General features: G+C 40.3%; 1 protein-coding gene across 1 annotated transcript in view; it reads right to left on the reverse strand.

The window, feature by feature from the left end:
• Nucleotides 1–14397, reverse strand: part of dnmbp (dynamin binding protein) — a 46142-nt gene that overhangs the window by 9762 nt on the left and 21983 nt on the right.

Raw genomic sequence — 14397 nt, forward strand, 5'->3', positions numbered from 1 at the left:
CAGACCATAGAAAGATGCACAATCACAGGTGCCTACAGGGTGAGCTTAAACATTAAACTACCTCATCTGGAACAAGATCTGCCCTCTTCACCCAGTCTGCAGCAACAGGAAACACCCACATAATCACTGAACAAGTAGTGAATCACACTGCTGTGACTACATGCCAACAATCAGACATAAATCACTCACAGCAAACAACCACCTGCTGCTGAAAACATAATTATAGGAGCAAGCCTTCAAATGATCTAGTCGAACTTTTCTGATCAGGGAAACTAGGAGGTACTCTATCTAAAGATACTCACAATTGTAACCAACTGTTGAGGATGTTTCTCAAGTCTCTAAAGTCAGAAAATTAATGACAATTGTGGCTACCGGATTTTCATCTCAATCAGGTATTCTGTAGTACCGCAATATTTGAAACAGCAGTTCTTCCGCTACTGTTTAGCTGCGGTCAGACTGTAAACATCTGTTGAATGCCAAGTCAATATTTGCTATATGAGGACTAGTATAGGACCTACTCTATGTGATAGAAGGAGAACTGCTAAGGAATAATACAAAAAGCAATGTTTTGCATTTTCAGTCTTGCTTTAACGAGGAAACATTTGAGAGGTTTGAACGCTGGAGGCAAAATACATGTTTAAATAGCTCTGGGTGTGTATGTCATTTGCAGTGTACTGTAGCATACAATAAGCCTTGGGTATATTTAAACACACATACTGTAGAAGTAGTGTGACAGGGATGTTTACTGTATATTTGACACTTTATGCAGACTTCCAGACAAGGGAAAACCAGGTTCCTGGCTCTGCAGGGGGTTATGGGTAGTCTGTGCAGAAAGCCAGCTGTAATTGCATTCAAGCGCTGACCTGGTTACACATATTAGAGAGTTTGGGAAATGTAACAAAGACACTGTGTATGTGATCTCTGGAAATATATGGGGTTACGGGCTAATGAATGCAGAGTAACTGTACTCATTTGAATCCCTATCGTCATTAAATGTCTCCCTATCCAACTGTAGTATAAACGGGACTTAATGAAGTATGTTTGTCAAATGTATTAAGGCTGCTTAGGAAGTTCTGATGTTCATACTCAAACAGCATCCAGGCAATATGTCTTTTCTTCCACTGTCAAATTTAATCTGAAAACAAATCTGAGAGTTGTTGTGTGCCCAATATTTTAAGTGAGTGTTTGCAATCAAAAGGCATTGAACACTTCATAGGAATCAGACCATTTCAACATAGTTTCAAGTTGGAATCAGCTGATTGTCATCTCGCCCTGTGAATCATATTCAACTCTAAGTTTATAGATTAGAAACTCAACACTGGATTTCTGGGACAGCCACAGTAGGGAGTGTGCTTAAAAGTAGTATAAAATGACGTGAGCCAGATAACACTTCCAACTGCACCGCATCCATCTATCTGTGACTGTAGCCTAAGTCACACCTGATAGATTAGCAAAGGCCATCAATAAGTTTACACAAAATAAAGCAGATATCAAGTGGCACAAACAGAGGACAGCTCAATCAGAATGAATGGCTTAAAGAGACTGTGACTAAAGGGCTGTTCCCTCTGCAGTCCTACTATAACAAGCATTGTCATTTGTTTGTGTTTCCAACGCAAAAGAGCCCACTTTGTCTGGCTTTGCCCACTTAAATGCTGCTCATAATATTTAAAGACCATTTAGGATTAGTTAAAGTCTTGGATATGCAAAATATTTATGGCTCAAAGAATGGCCTGTTGATTTCAAATTTCAATTTTACAGTCCCTTATCAATGTGGTTCAAGTGAATATTAAAATGTCCAAAATGCATTGAAAATACTACATTAATTTGTATTTTTAAAACAAGTGTTATAAAACTAAGACATATACAACAACACCATAATATGGATAGTTTTTGTCAATGTATTTAGTTGCGTTTTGTGTTGTTTTTTGCATAACAAGAAGTCCAATGCCCTGCACACTTGCAGAAATGGCAAATAAAAGCCCTGAATATTCTCTCTAAAATTCCCTGATGCATTCTCTCTAAGGCACCATATTTTCACTGCCTTGGACAAACACAGAAAACAGAAGAGTAGAGGCTTCACCCACCTGCTGCTCACAACTTTCCTCCAACCACTTCGGAAACAAGCACATCCCCCCACACACAAACACACACACAGTGGTTCAAACAACGCCACCCATTCTACGGTAGTCCATTGTCAATCTGAAGTCCAGCTCCTGAGCCTGCGGAGGAGTGCACATCCCGCTGCAAAAAACTCCATTCCAGACCTCTAATTACCATGAGAATGTATGGGACCCCACCATCATTAAACACACACTCACACACACACAGGCGGCAGGAAGGATGAGCACTCTGGCGGACAATAAAACCTGGAGCTGGACTACTGCTGCGTGCTGCTTCAAATGAGATAAGGAATTGTTTGGTTGCAAAATGTTTAAATGACTCCTCATCAGACATCATTTACTTCATTTATTTCCCAGGCAGCTCTTTTCTTTTCTTTTGCGCATTGCATTCTGGGAGAATACTGTGCATCACCAACTAAAATAATAAACTGTGTACAATATTGACGCTATTTTGTCACTATTTTTGACCAAATTAACTCACCACATATTCAAACTCTGCTTAGAAACATGATGTGGTGTTACGTAAGACACAATATACTTGATGCTGTACACGTGCTACATTTGCCTAAACATTATCTAATCCTCTTTCAAAATCTATCACCTGTCATGACAAAAAGTATCGCAGTGGTCGGCTATTTATCCCTAGTTCTGTTTACTCTTCTTCTTGCATTGTTTTCTTTATATTTCAAAAATTAACTTTCACTGGTTGAAATTCAGAGAAGGCCTCCTTGTTTAAATGACCACATTTTCCTTAATTTTGTAATGGTGCTTTTTGATTCAACACATCGTTTCTGAGTTGTTAACACTGCATGGAACCCACATTTGGCTTCTGTACAATTTATTTGCTGAGTAGGAAGGGTCCAGTGAAGTCCGAGTCCAGTTTTGTGATGATTCTGTTTCATGTTTCACGATCTACTGACACCTGACCTGGCTCCTCCTCTGGCAGGCTGAATTCTATCAAAATTAAGATTCCTACATCCAAAATCCTCCCCTTAATCCACCTAGGTTTGTTGCACTTAAGGGTATTGTTTTACACAATTAAATATAGTCTACAACACTACCCAAGAATATCAGTTATTTCAAAGAAGTTACTTTCTTTCAAGACCTTTTTTAACTTTACTAAATCCAGTTTACTAACAATCCCTCTCTGAATTCATAATCTGTGGGCGGCGTGCTCCACTAATACTCGTGCAAAGTCAAAAAGTGTTGCTCTGCGCAGTGCGCTCTAAGGTCAAACACAATCAGGGCTGTGTGCGCGCTGCTCCAAAGTTCACAGCAGAATGCACAGTCGCCATGGAAACACAAATAGCGGGGGCCCTCCTCATATCAAGCCAAGTTTTGGAGAGCAGGGAGTGGCTTTGCTGAAATGATCGCATGGGAAACTCTGTGTGAGTGTGTTGGGACATGTGAATAAGTTCATATAAGCTCCAAGCCAAAGCAACGGTATTAACCCGACAACCTGCAAGCCACGACTTGTGATTATTACTGGATGTATTAAAGAAATCCATGACGCTGATAACTGGCATAAGCCGCGTCGACACAGGAATTGGGACATTAGCAAACTGTTAAAGGGTCTGAAATGGTTACACACTTTAACGTTGTGACACGGAGAATGGAGTAGCACTTATCTAATCGCCTTGCAAAAACAAACAAAGGAAGGTTGATTTTTTTTATCAACCAGTTCACTTTCAATTGACTCTATCCCCAGCCTTTTGTGCATATGTCTGCCACCAGCTGTTGCACCATGCACTTTTGTCATGTCACTTTTGGAAAAAAGGGAGTTTATTCAGTGACATACCATCCACTTTATCTTTTTTTAGGGTCAAATGTCAAAAGGTCACATTCCTGCTCCGGGCAGAATATCACAGCAACCTTTATGTGCCATTGTTGGGAATTCCTTGTAATTACAACCCTCTATTCATTCATTATAAAAGCAAGCTGTGTGCTGATACATGTAGCATTCACATTGAGATTTTTCTCTAGACTTAATCCTGTGTTTAGTGTCCACTATCAGACACCAAAGGATACAACTCGTCTTGTGTCCAGGTGGCTACAACACTAATTAACGCGATGAATATATTAGCGCTTACAGTGCTGCATGGGATTGGGACCAAGACTGTGATCTATGGCTTAGGGTTTCCCATTTCATCCACTTTCTATGATGAATAAAGTCCAATTAATTCAAGAGACCATCAGTTTTGCATATGTGCAGAGGGACATTAAAGAGGAATCAAAGCCATGAAGTGAGGGACCGATTCAACCAAAAACCTGAACTGTCTTCAAGTTAATGGAGAAGCAGAGGACAATGTGTCTATTGAGTCCCACAGGAGGTTGGTGAAAAACAATTGCAACAACAAACGTAGTTTAACTATTTATTTATTTTAAACGGTTATGATTCAAAAGTGAAGGTCAATTACACAAAATGATATAGCCTTTTGCAGACATTCTGATGAGACCATTGTCTTTACTGTCTGTGTGGGAAAATAATTGTTCCCAGAGTACAACCTGAGTCTGAGAAACTGCCTTGAGACTTTATATGACAGAACTTGCAGTATTATATCTGTTGCTACTTGTAGGACAAGTAAAAACAAAGATCTGCCTAGCAACTGTTTTTGTTTTCCTGAAGAAAATTCAGTTGAAGTGTTCTGGGCATTGCTCTCTTGATTTTTTAACATGTTCCTTAAAAACAAGTCAGCATTTAAGGAATTATTTCTATAGACAGAAAGTAAGCTTCCTAATATAATCACCCTGTAAAAAAATGCAAAAATGTGTACTATAATATGTTGTTTAATTGCTCTGTCTACTAAAATATTGAACAATCTGAACTGTAACACTAACGCCTGATCTTCAAGCTTGCTATTTCTAATTCAAATGTAAACTAAATCTAATAACTAAATCAACCCATTTAAAAATCACACATAATCTGACGCTGTAAATGTAAATCAAGAGGAATAACTGCAATAAGTGACTATGTGTGGCTCTGTTCATACAGCCAGTGCATGGGGATTGACACCCTTATTTACTGAAAAGAAGGAGTCTTTGCCACTGTAGTCAGACAATCACTGCATGTATGAACATGTCAATAAATAATTCCCCTAAGCTTATATCACAATAGCCAAGATCAACACACGTAACCACTGGGACAGTTAGTACACACCAAATAACTAATGCAAACAGAAATTCACATTCAAAGTGTAAAATGAAATGAGTGACAACCATGTACATTTGAGTCTGAAGAAGGTAGTATCAAGAGAAAACTAGTCCTGATGGGAAAGTCCATAGAGTCACATCTATATAGTCTTTTCCCACAGTACAGATAACAGTGTTTTTACTTATGCAGGTACCAGGAGCATCCTCTTACCAGGAATTGCCTGTTGAAGAGTTTAAACACTGATGTGCTGTAGTTACTGCACATGTGTTTTTGTAACAATAACATCAACCTTAAAAAAGTTAACTTGGAGTGAATAAAAGCTTATATTGAGGATCTTGAGGCTTTTCTTTTCAAATTGACCAAAGAAATGTTAATTATAACTGCACTTATGTTGGAAAGGTCTCACAATCTTCATATAATACATCTAGATAACACTAATAGAAATAATCTCGCAGCCTTTTGGACTATTGAGGTAGATTATTTTTTTTCTCTGAGATAAGACGTCTTTAGAGCAATGTTGTTGAACGATTTGAGGTCCTGTCTTAACTCTTAACTCCCCCACCCAATAACCCGAACCACTTCCCACCAATACCAGCGACTGCTCAAGGATTATCGAGCATACGCTGCCAGATCATAGCCGGATGACAACACATTACTCACACACAAATGCTCAAACAATGTCCAAGTTCGAAAATTCAAGATTTCCAGCAAAAAAAACATACTTTACTTTTTGTGTTGGACTCTTTGAGTATCCCTGCAAAATGCAAGCCTTTAACAGCCGCACATGCACACAAACACGCACACATAAAGTTCATACCACACATTATAAGTACGAATAGCGGAACGTATGTCAGATGTAACATTGATTAGCAGTAGTTCTTATCTGGTCTTTATTGATTTTTCACAGAGGTCAAAACAAAGGCCCATAAACAAGCTTAAGGCCAATCTGTAAAAGCCTCCGCCATCATCTCAATATAACTGAATCACAGCGTAAGTCCAATACGCGCTGCACCGAGAGGGCCTAATGTTTTTAGCCATCAAATGCTTTACTCGGGCAAACCCCTGACCGAGCTGAAACAGTTTAACAAGATTAAGGGATGACAAGACACTGAAGAAGCAGGCGTGCATGTGTGTGTTTTTAAAAATGGCGTCATCTCTCAATAAGCCTCCCAGGGTCTCACTAGCACACACACACACACACACACACACGCACACACACAGTCTAGTCTTGAAGTGTAGGAGTCAAGCCGGTGCCGGCCACCGCCTGGCACCAGACAGACCCCCACCATCCACACACCATGCTGACGCTAGGGATTAATACTCGGACTCCCGAAAAGGAGGTGTAGTGGGGGGCGATGTGCACTGTGTGCGTTTGTGGTCGTGCGTGTGTGTGTTTCTAGGTAACTGGGGGAGGGGTCTTGGGGAGCCACCTGCTTCCTTTTAGAGACAATAAGTGAGTCAGAAGTGTGCTATCTCTTTCTTTGAATCTTAATGAAACACACTAAAACACAAACACTCATAATTCCAGCCGTAGTATAAGTGTGTTTTTGTTGTTTACAGAAAACTTCACTCCTGAGCCATTCTCAGTGTCATTACCCCCGGGCAAGGCTACATACCTTAATAAATATATTAATGATAATGATTCCTCTTAAAGTGTAAAAATCTTGAACAATCTTGAGTTTATATTCAAAATAAAGATCTAATTTTGAATATTCCATTATATACCCAGCCCTATATAGCTTTGTCTATTTCCAATACATAACTTAAAGCTCACAAAGTTGGTTTAATGGTCAGGGTCAAATAAAAAGTTGACTGTTTGCTTTCCTTGGGAACCTAAAGGGACTTTTAGGCTGAAATGTGAAGTAAATAAAGATATGGTTTGTATATACAGTATACTTGAAATTATTTCTAAGACAGAACCACTTCCCTCACAAATAATTATATTGCTTTTTAAGTTTAAGTTAGTTGGTATATTCCTGTGAGTATAAGACCCTTCAGTAATGCAAGAAGTGAACGGACTTGTTACGGGTGCACATATCATCAGTGATGCAGAATAGCAGCAAACTACATACAAGGAGAATGGAAGAAACAACAAACACCCACAAAACCTGTTCTTCAGGTTTGTGCACCTACAAATACCTGACAGCTTACTTTCCTGTGAGATAGGTGATACTAACACACACATGCACACAGACACACACACATCCACACACACTCAGGCTCCAGCACGCACTTTGTAAGGAAGTGAGCCTGGCTAGTCAGCACTTTGAAGCCCCCAGCATTGATTATAAGAGCACCTCTGGAGGTTACCAATGATACTCAACCTCTCCGCCTTGTTTTATCTACTGGGGTTGTAAATGACAATATCCCTTGCAAACCATGTGCCCTGTTCTGTTTTTTGAGATATGATTAGCACAGTAGAGTTGTAGCTGAGCATAACACCTCATGAGTACATCATGCTGTGCAAATACAGCAAGTTGAATACATACAGACACTTGACATTTTCCTTGTGTTTACCTTGGTTTTGTTTCCTGGTAGTGGCAAACTTGGACTGCCTTAGTGAACAAGGAGCTGTCTTCCTGTAGAAGCTGTTACGATCTAGGGAACCCACATAAACAGGCTTACGACCCCGTTTTGTACCAACGCTTCCAGCGCTCGACTCGTATCCTTTTTCCCGATCATCACTGCGATTATATATTTCAGGATCCTCAAAAGAGTGTATTTCCCTGAGTTCCAACTTGTTGTTCTGCTGCTCAACCCATTTCTCGCAGTGTGTCCTGATCTCTTTTTTAGGGTATCCCTCATATTTCGAATCATCGGATATTGAGCGTACATCCCTATACCTGTCTCTGGGCTTGTTAAGGGAAAGATATCCATCTCTAGATTTGTAACGGTCTTGAGCCTCACGATCACACCGGTCGGCAGTCCTAGGCTCATAGGGGTCCCTTGTTTTGTAGGGCTCTCTCCTTCTAAAGTCATAGGGCTCATCTCTCCTGTCATCCCCTGGATCCTTGTACCTGTTGTATTGCTCCCTCTCCTTATAACCACAGTGTTGGTCCATTTCAGAGTCATACTGGCCCCTTCCTTTACTGGAGTAGGTTTCATCACCCCTTCTGCTGTATTCATCCCTTTGTTTGTAGATATTTTCTTTGCGATCATAGCGATCCTCTTCATAGTGGTCCTTGCGTTTTTGCTCATCATAAAAACGGTCCTCCTTACGACACGGGTAGTATTCCTTATCTCTATAACGATCCTTCTCTTTAGTGTCATCATAATCTCTATCATTGTCATAGTAGTGATCAACCTCTCTGTATTTGTCTCTGCGAGCACAAGTCTCTTTACGATCATAGTGGTCTTCATACTCACTGTTGTAACGGTCATACTCTCTGTGTTTCCTGCTGTCAGCATATTGCTGCTCTCTGTCGTCACAGCGTTCAGTGTATTTCCTGTCATAGTGATCCCTGTGGCTGTTATTGTCCTTGCGATCGTACTCCTCCAAGTCTCTGGGATTCCAATGCTCATAACGGTCATTTTCTCTGACCCGGTCGTCCCTTCTTCTTCTGTCCTCTTCCAAATGACCATACCCTTCTTTAGTTCTTAAGTCCTTATTGTCTTTTTCTTGTGGCATTCTGCTATAGTCCTGGTGGCTGTAATCCTCAGGCCCCTGGTAAAAACAATGTTTGCCTTTCGATTCAGATACCCTCACATTAAGGTGACCATCCTCTGACCCAGGGTGATAGTAAACATCCTGGCCTTGAGGCCACTTTTCTTGGAAAACTGCCTTGGGCCGGTCATCATACACCTGATATTGTTGGCAGACGTTACCCTTTCTAATTTGGGCTTGGTTATCCCAGTGTGTTGTCCATGGAGCTGGCATATGCCCTGGAGAAGGTCCTGGCCCACCTATAGGCACCATCATGCCGCCATGTACTGTCATAGGGAAGCCTTGAGCTGGAACTGGGTCACCAGGTCTGGGTAACATAACTGGTCCCTGTGGCTGTCCGTGAGGAACTACTCCGTACGCAGGATATCCAACCTGTTGCTGCTGCATCTGCATTTGGTGAAGTTGTTGTAGATGTTGCAGATGGGCCATCCTCTCCCTCTCTCTGGCCCAGCCAGCATCCCCAAGCTCCTCCACACTCATCCCTCTCCTAACCGGAGGACCAGCTGCATAGTTCCAATCCACTGGACCAAACATGGCTTGGTTACCATAAGCCACCGGGCTCTTCATGGCTTCTGCTGTTTAAATCAGCCTACCCGGTTTCCTGTTAATGTGGCTTATTCCGTCTTTCCAAAGTCCTGCATTCCATAACAAAGTGCTCCACCTGTCAGGCATATTGTCTGCTACTCTCCCACTTGTTTTCCCTGTCTCCTCTCCGATGCCTCAGCAGGACTGCCTGGCCTAAGCTCCTCCTAGCCCTCTGTGAAACCAAATCATTCCCTCCCCGCAGCTATCTCAGCGAATCGTGGGAGGAGAGGGGGGGGGCAGGGTTATTGAAGGAGGGGCCTCCTTAGGTTAATGATTGAGTAGAGTCACATGAGTGGAGGATTAGCCCAGCAGCCCCACCCATTGTTTCAATTGGCCAGTACTTCTATTTGCAGGAAAACAATCTGCCTGTGGACTTTCTTTAAATGAAAGATTTAGTCTAACTTCGCAGTCTGCCTTTGAGGGGCGACAGACTGTGGAACCTTTTTTTGAACAATCCTGCATCCTTCCTTGTATCCTGTTTTCTTTGTTTTTCATTTCCTGCAGGTTTTACTATGTCACCAGTCATCAATGCAACCTGTGTTGAAGTACTCTTTCCTATCTGACTGAACAACCAGCTCTTACTTATATATTCTAACTTTTCACAAATGTTTAAAAGGCCATTTGTGATATTTGTGCGTAAACTGAAACAGAGCAAAAAACTTTCAGGGAAGAGCAAATACATGAAGAGGTCCATGTGATTTAGTTTAAACCAGTTTCATTTTAAAGTAATGATTAAAAGTAGTGTGAAGTTAAAAACAAGTTAAGGGGAAAGATAAAGTGTAGTTATTATTTTGAAGGCCTATTTAGGCCGGAGCATCTACTGAAAGATATTGCTGCTTGTGTGTACAATGAACTATTGTTGAGGACTGTCCTCACTCTCAGAAGAGACACAATGTTTTAGTGTGAGAAAAAACTGAAGGCTATTCATAAAGCTGGAGTATAATATATCCCTCCCCCTCTTTAACTCTCAACAAAAAAAGGAGGCAGGCACAAAAAAGCTGGTTTAAAGGGCATGCATACACTCAAGTGCATGTGATACACACAGAGACACACATGGGGGATAGTGTCAGTTTACCACCAATTCAAAGGATCTAACATGTTATGAGTAGCTGGATCTTGTTAGTTCTTTGAATTCCAAAGTTTTATTCCTCTCAGGATTTATTTTCCTTATTTTCCAAGTTCCTGGTTGGATTAAATTTGGCCCAGCCAGGGTAAATGTTCTCAGAAATTAGGAAATAAAATACTTAGGGAAGGAGAAACAACAGGGGAAATCAGAAGCATACCTTGCAATAAAAATGCCTTGCCAACATCGTATTGCAAAATAAAGGAAGAGCATAATAAAACACAAATTTGTCTCACATAGACACATACCTCCCAAATTATACAATACAAAATATCCTGTTATTGTATCTTAGAGTTTTATTGTCCATGTTTACGGATGACAAATCAAAAACCTGCAAGTCATCATATTTGATTAATTGAAATGAGTTCATTAAAAAAAAAATGGATTTGTTTTGTTATTGTGTTAAGAGTTATTGTGCATTAGCCAACTTAGACAAACAGTTTCGCAAGATAAGGCTGATCCTACTTAGACATTATTCTGTTCTTATGTAAGACTGTTTAATTATTAGTGTTCAACATCTCAGCTTTCAGTAGCCGAACACGACCGAAACTGTGTGTTTGTGTATGTGTGTCAACAGTAGGAATGTGAAATACAACATTCCCGTCCATGGATGTGTAAGCATAATTAAATGAAGCAGCCGAAAGATTGATCGACATTCAGCACATCTAGACAAAGTTGTCTAATGTCCAGGAATAAGGTCATGTATCAGACTGTCTGCAGCCCAGAGTCTCCCAGTTTGTGTGGGCTGACTGAGGGAAACCTGAAGCTGCAACAGATCCTCAAACAGTGTTAAATACATTAGGCTGTGGTGTCATGGAGTCTGATGGAGGCGCACTAATAGTGGGTTTAAAGAATTAAGCGAGGCTCATGGTCAAAGTGCTTGGACAAGAAAAGAAGAAACACAAAGGGATGGCCGAGAAAGAAAAACCTGCACTAATGTGCGAGAAAAAGAGTGAATAGCTGGTTTACATGCTACAATTTGTTCCACTGTTCTGATTTCCTTATTCTTTTTATTTTACGCATATGGTGCGGTCATTATATTTTGCAAATGTATCTTAAATTTCATTTGTAAAAATTGCAACATCAAGTATTGATTACAGTTTTTCAATATATTAAAATCTAACCGCTGTCTCATGACACGGATAGTACTGCCAGATTTTTGAATACAGAATCACAACAGATAGAAAAGGTTCTCTTCAATCTTCTCTTTCGAATGTGCAGAATAATGATATCAATCATACTCTGTGAGCATATGGTTTCTGTTTCTGAGATGCTGTATCACACCCGTTCTCAGATTCTACGAGGACTTTGAACTGGCCTCTGCAGAGTAAGGTGCGGGCCGAGCTCAATATTGAAGTTCCTCCCTGCCTTGTAACAATAAGCTGCCATTGTCTTTTATACGTCACACTCAGGAACACACCCTGAAAAAAAACAGAAAAGCACTCACTAAATTTGTGTGTGTGTGTGTGCGTGCGTGTGCGTGTGTGTGTGTGTAGACAAATAGCAGTAGGATGACAAACGCATTTTTTTGCAACTATGTTCCAGAGACTGTGATTGATATGTACCTTCCTGTGAGCTGGCTTTAAAAGGGAAAACAAAGGAAACATAATATCCTATTAACAAAGCTTACTAAAAGCTTTTGTGTTGATGATGTGTTGATAATTACCGTATCAAACAATGGGAGCGTGCTTGGCTGTTTTTTCCTTGCTGTATCACAACTCTTACAAATCAAGTCACTATCTGAGGCCATTTGCATATCTGATGGTGTGGCAAATATAAAAGGAAAAACACAAATAGATTTTTGTTTTTATGACTGTGAAAGTAGGGTGTGGGAATTCCAGTAATGTGATAATTGAATGGAGACGAAGTGGTTGAATGACCTTTAGAGGCACCTGTAGCTCCTGCCTGCAGGCTGATACCTGTCATTCAGAGAAGTGAAGATCATCCATTGAAAAACATTTCAGAGTGATTGCTCAAATCTAACAGGATGTGAGTCATTTGCATGCAACAAAAATAGAAAGCAAACCCATGCATTAACTAATTATCAAGTACTGGTATATTGACAGACATGATTAAAGGAAACATATTAAAATAGAATAGATTGGAAACATCCGGTACTAACAAGATTACCTTAGCGAGCCCCGATTGAGTACAACAATCTTTTGAGAGGCATTCAATTAGCATTAATTCAATAAAAATGAAATACTGAAACTATGATAACACTTGGAATAAGAAACATTACCATTACAATGAAACATGGTGGTTAGCAGTGATTAGACTGAAAGCTTCTAAATGAGGACATTTAAAGTTGTGTGTTTAACAGTTAGAAACAATGAGCTCTGATGTTAATGCAAGTTCATCCAGTGTAAAGCAACAATATCATAAAAATACAAGAAAAAAGAGAAACAGTTTATATAATACCATGAGCGTGTCTGCTTTGGTTAAATCAACAAACCAAATATCTTTAAAAAATGAAGTTTATCCATTGCAGGGATGAAATAATAAAGTAAGAATCCAACCTTGCATGACAAAATTGTCTATGCTTATTGATTTGCAACAATGCCCACATTGTTTTACTACACACAGAGGCAAAAAAGGCTGATGTCACTGACATTTCATTTCAACACAAATGGTCAAACAAGAAACTGATTTTACAAATCTAAAGAAGCAACTCACAGGCCTGACCAATCAGAGCAGAGCAGCATATCTCAGTCATGTTAAAGTGATTGCTTCCATGGTTCCAAGAGTAGAATGACAAATACAGCACAAATGTATATCATCTAACAGTGAATGTCCTCATGACTAGATTAGGGAATTTCTCCCTTTTTCCCACTATTTATTTGAATAATTTACTTGTTTGTTCTAACCAGCTAAAATGTGTGAAATGTGAATGATTCCTTCAAAGGGAGTGTTATCAGTTAAGAGTCAATTCAAAACTGGCTCATCAACTACTCCCATGGCCCCTAAGAAAGGCAATAAAACCCCCAAGAGCTGCCTGACTCAATGACCAGTGAGTAGAGAACTACTGCTGTAGCAAGCAGCTGTGGCTTGTGGCGAGTAAAAGTTATGTTAAAAACAGCAGCAATGGTCTGTCCATACAACACTGAGTGATAAACGCCATCTTAGGTTCTGTCCTACCTGCCACTCTGTTGGACCTGGCCTCCCGAGCATGTCCGAACAGTGTGGAGAAGTGTGCCACGGGCCACCTGACAGCTCGCCTCAACCACAGCTTGGGTCTCGCTCCAGAGCGGGCCATGCTCTGTCTATCACCAATACTTCAAAAAATCCCCAAAACACACCCAATGTATTCCCTCTCTTCACTCAGAAAAAAAGTGTGAAAGGTGCAGCGTGAGGAAACGGTGAGGAAGGTGAAGGATGTAGGACATATGGATAGACAGAGGGACTTTAAGAAAGAGAGAGGGGAAAAAGAGACAGAGGCCCACGTGCACTGCCTACCCTCTCACTATGTGCAGGAATGCAACTCGTACCTATGTGAAAATTGTCGGGCTGCACGAGACATAACTGTTCACCCAGTAGGAGATGCCAAAACAAACTGAGCCAATTAGCTTTGGCTCTTTAACTATTGTTGTCCAAGCCATTAACTTTTAATACTTATAAACTAATTTAAACTCAAACAGTACCTGACCAAGCTTACCTCAGATTTACACTAACAAACCCAGCAGCATCATACTGATTCTTCCACATGCACAACTTTTATAAATGAATATTGTAGTAGGACATGGCATATTCCAAA

Source organism: Eleginops maclovinus, chromosome 10, assembly GCF_036324505.1.
Source record: "Eleginops maclovinus isolate JMC-PN-2008 ecotype Puerto Natales chromosome 10, JC_Emac_rtc_rv5, whole genome shotgun sequence".
NCBI lineage: Eukaryota > Metazoa > Chordata > Actinopteri > Perciformes > Eleginopidae > Eleginops > Eleginops maclovinus.